This window comes from Austrofundulus limnaeus, unplaced genomic scaffold (genome assembly GCF_001266775.1).
Source record: "Austrofundulus limnaeus strain Quisiro unplaced genomic scaffold, Austrofundulus_limnaeus-1.0 Scaffold0, whole genome shotgun sequence".
NCBI lineage: Eukaryota > Metazoa > Chordata > Actinopteri > Cyprinodontiformes > Rivulidae > Austrofundulus > Austrofundulus limnaeus.
The window spans coordinates 1,120,036-1,125,044 of record NW_013952402.1 but is presented as its reverse complement, the minus strand read 5'-3'; positions in this window follow the sequence as shown (position 1 = coordinate 1,125,044).

The window sequence follows — 5,009 nt, the reverse complement described above, 5'->3', positions numbered from 1 at the left end:
CCCTAAAGCACTAATCAGAAAATTAGGTCCCCTATTAGTGCTTTAAGGGAACTGTGCCCGCCACTGCATCCTATATGTAAATTTGACACCTATAGAAGCCAATTCGATCGTCTTCTGAAAGTTTTATTAAAATAAGTTCATGGATTCATTAGGTATTTTGACAAAAATGTCATCTTACCATTTTGCTTTTCTAGAGTTGCTGGTGAAACTCAGAAACTGGGCTTGTACAAACGCACCTTTGTTAGTCTGGCAGTTCGGTGTAGTTTTATCTCTCCCTGTCTGCTGTGCGCAGCCTCGACCGAGCTCACACCAAACTGTAACTTTCACATGATGGTGCACGCTTCACTCATCTCCGCCACTCCATTTCATTAGCGCACACGAGGAGCACTCTGTGAGAGCTGATCTAATACGCTCTGTTTTCTTTTAAAAGCCAAGTGCCTGTCATGCAGCCGCGCTGTAAATACGACAGCCTTGTCCTTCCCCCTTCTTTCAACTGGACAAACAGGCTTTGGCCTGTTTTTTTTTTTTTTTTTTTGTCAAAGTAAATACCAGAGACAGCCTGCCTGGAAGTGTCATGCGTATCCTTAAAAGCTATTTCAGTTAGTCAGTACCGCCCTCCGCCTAAAGGGTGATAATGTTTTTTAATAAAACTTTCAGGAAGTAATAGTATGTTGAAAGCTGACCGGTTCAAGATGGCCGCCAACTGACCCCAGCTAACACACAAAAAACGGCTCTCGCTCAGCCATAAAGATAACTTTTAAAGATAAAAAAATAATCACCTAGAGTCAGAACCAGTGGTGGACACAGTTCCACTAAAGCACTAACAGGGGACCTAATTTCTTGATTAGTGCTTTAGGGCTTTTGCTATTTTTTAAATGTATTAGTGGATTAGCACTTGTTGAATTTATGGGCTAAATTTAGAAGCACTAACCAAGGTCTTTAAATGTTATTGATCAACATCATTGTTCACAGTTGAGGGTGAAAGCTGTCATACATCACTTATCTACAAGGTCACATGTCAAACTRAAGGCTCATGGGCCAAATGTGGCCTGCGGGTGACTCCCATTTGGCCCAGCAAGGGCACTAAGTGACAACATTCTGCACACAGTAAATAATGTCTCATGTTGACTCTGAAGAATGTTTCATGTGACAACTGGATTATATCAGTGCTTTATAATTAGCTTTTGCTAAAATCTTCAGTGCGTTAGTGCTTTAGAATTAGGGGACCTAAATATTTGAGTTAGCGCTTTAGGGTTAGCTGCCCACCACTGGTCACAATCATTTCTCTGTTAGCAAAACCTCTCATGAACTACAGATTTTGATGAAATTCTCAGAAATTAACTGTTTTCATACAGCTAACACTGATTAACTTTTGGTATCAACCTAATTTAAGATAGCTCACACAGCTAATTAAATGTTGCAATTACATAAATATGTCTAACTCAGTCAAATACACAAATATTGAGTTCAAGTTTGATGCATAAGTATCTGAAAGTCATCCTCAACACATATTCTAATCAGGAATAAAAGGAAAAAATGCTAAGTCTTTAAATTAGTATATAAAGTTAGTGTATATATAAACATTTGGATTACTTGTGGGCTTTTCATGTGTTTCATCTGGATGCATTTGTAATTTCTCTTTATTCATTGCTTCATTCATGTTTTTTAGACCTCGGCTCAGGTTGCTGTTCTTAGATCTGGCGAGCAGCACAAACTCTGCCCCATTTTCCCTTCTAGTATCACTCCCAGGATGATGAAGTTGCAAATCTAACAAATGAGAGACAGGAGGAGAAGATGCATTAATCACCAGGGAAACAGCTGATTGAGGATGACTTAAAAAGACAGAGCCATTACTCTGGGAGCCTGCAGTGGTGCTAATCTGATTGCAGAACTGTTAGGCTAAAACAACACAGCCCGCTGCGCTGACGCTGACCACCATCAGGGATTTTTATAAATGGAACTGAAGCTCTTCATGATCTGTGTAAAACCCAGTATGTCTGCATGATGAGTGACTTTATGGATTTCTGAAATTCTCTTAAAAAGTTATTTGTAGCGAGAGCCTTATTAGCCATGATATTAGTTGTAAAGCTGAAAAAGAAAGTGCACAATTCCTAATGCTCACAACACAATCAGATCTGTAATGCAGCGCTGCCTGAGGGTCCGAAGATCACGGCATCTGATATTGACTTTCTGCCTTGTTTTTTTTTTATTTTTTTTTCACACAGGGATTTCACCACATATTTGAAATCTTTTGATTCTAAGCTAAAGATGGTGGGATATTCAAGGTCACAATTTTCTGTTGAGGAGCATTATTCTAACATTGTTCCACTATGATGAATAAAATATGGGTTTGTGGAATTTCTATGAAAAATCAGTGCATTCTGTTTTTATTTACATTTTGCACAAAGTTCCAACTTTGTCAAAATTGCAGTTGTGTTGTAACACAGATTTTGTGTGTGTGTAAATAGTGGCAATAGTCTCCTGTAGCCATATGCCTAAACGCTTGCTAGTGCAAAGCTCCGCCTTTTTGCACAAAGCCCCTCCCTGGAGCTCAGTCTGCAGCCAAGGCTGTGTCCAAATTCAGGGGTCCTTCAAAGAACTTCCCGGTCTAGGTGGGCCGAGTCCTTGATAGACTGTGAATGTCGGGAAAAAGTGTCTGTGAATTTAGACCAGTGGTTCCCAAACGTTTCAGCTTTTGACACACGAAATACCAGCAGCAGAGACCTGTGCCCCCAGCTGTTGTCAGTTGATAAACATTGTTTTCGCGTGAAATAAACAAGAGCATATAACATTATTTATTATGCTATTTTTGTCCATTTTAAGTACACTAATTTTATTATTTTGTAACAACAAAGGCAAACAAAATGTTCTTAGTAGTCATTTTTTGGTGTAACTGTTTCAAAAAAAAATATTTTCAGGACCCCACCTTGATGTTTCAGGACCCCACTTTGGGTCCCGACCCCAACTTTGGGAACAACTGATTTAGACGGTCTAGTTTTCTGCTTTATTCCTGCCCTTACCCCGACGTACTTCCTGTTGCCTATCAACCGTGACAATGCTAAACAGTAGCAAAAATAGATCAAAATTAGCAAAACATCTTTATATTAACATTATAAATATTATAAAACAACCAAATTAGCTTAAATGCAATATTTGAAGAACTAAGGGACTTGCACATATGTTTATTTTACTAAACCAGCTGGAGAAGGATCCAACAGACCCCTCCCTCAAATCGAGGCAAAAAGAGGACGCATTTGTCGGCCGCATCGGAGGAGTTTTCAAATTTCGACAGCCTCCAGTGCGGCGCTGTGACATAAACGGATGACAAATTCAGCCTTCAGAGGACCCAACCCCTGAATTTGGACACAGGTTAAAGATAGCCTGGAACTTACATAATTACACCCCCACTTAAAAAAGGTTGTGTGGAAGCCTGAAAACAGCACAAAACAGAAATATGTGTGGCTATACATCAGCCTAGTTCAGAGGACGACTTCTTTTCTCTGATCGATGTTTTGGCTGATAAGGTGGTAATGATAACTGTTTGATAGAACATGGCTTCAAAAATGAGCAYACTCTCCCTTTAGAGCGAAGAATGGCTGAATTACAGACTATYAGAAGAGTTCATAGACAGTAGTAAAAGTGCTCCTGATAAAGGATGGAACAATGAAGGCGGCCTGCGACGGAGGGCGTGAATGAGGGTGCAGTGTGTCTTCGAGGCTGGCCTGCAGTGGCACGGCGGTCAGGAGGCCTGCTGCTTTAATGGTCCATAAATCTGCACGGACTGGCTGGTCCGATGCCGCCCCTCTGAGACCCTCTCACGCGGAAAATGAATCAGACCGTTTTTACAGATCGCAAGTGTGGAAGCTCTCACCCTCCCTTGCCCTGCTGCCAGTGAGCCGATAAGAGCTGCTGCTCGAGCACAACACTCCATTTAGGCAGGGKGGGAGCTCATAAAAATCTCCATTAAGGACTACCTGTGTTTGTGTGCTGCTCTTCATTCAGCCTGTTCTCTTGCCTTTGTTGTTCTCTCTGTTCCTTTTTTTAATTTTGCTCGGTCCTTCGTTAGGTTCTGGAGTGTGAACACCAAACTATATTACTAACAATTAAACTAAGTGTACTGAAACTTTCAGGAAATTGTAATTGGATGTGTATTTACAGTTGATTCCTTCTTTTTTTTAGGTCATTTTGATTTAGTTTAAAGGGGACATATAAAAAAAATGCACATTTTTGCATTTCATTGTGTACTTGGAGTCTCTAACATAGGCGTAATTTGCGGGGGTGTTAGGGGAGGATTATGCCCCCCAATAATTTGATCCAGTCAAACACAATAGAAATTAACTAGTTAAGACAGATGCAACTCTCTTGTTGTCTTTGGGTAACTTTAACCTGATTTTAAAAAAATTACAATGTCGTACTGTTTATGTATGTTTAAGCATAATTGCTAAAAATGACATGCAGGGTTTTAGAGGCCCCCTCCCACCCACACACACACACACACACACACACCCCACCCCACCAATGGTAGACGTAAAGTTATGCCCTTGGTCTATAGGTGTGCAGAAAATTTTAATTTAGTCTCTCCCGGTGCTGCATAGATATTTCTGTTCCCTATGACATTTTCTGAACTACAGTATTATATTTGTGATGGAACGTCTAAACAAGATCTGGATTTATCAACTACGATTTGGTGGTCTTCATCCTCCTCTGGTTCCAACGTGTCAGGCTGGATGGATAATTCTTCCCTTGTTGACATCTTTATATTGTTTGGAAATTAAAAGTTTAGTCGTAAGCCCCTCTGTCAAACTATATTGAGCCACTCTAAAAGCTGGAGGTGGCCTTGTTTGGATTTAAAGAGACAACCTCAAAACGAGTTGATCTGAGACACACCTCAGAAAAGGGGTGAAAGAGGGGCTTGTGGAGTTACAATAAGGAGGAATACAGACCAAAGCACTGCAGTTCCACTTTTTATGGACCCCAACTGAATGATTTACAAATGAAAAAGAAGAATT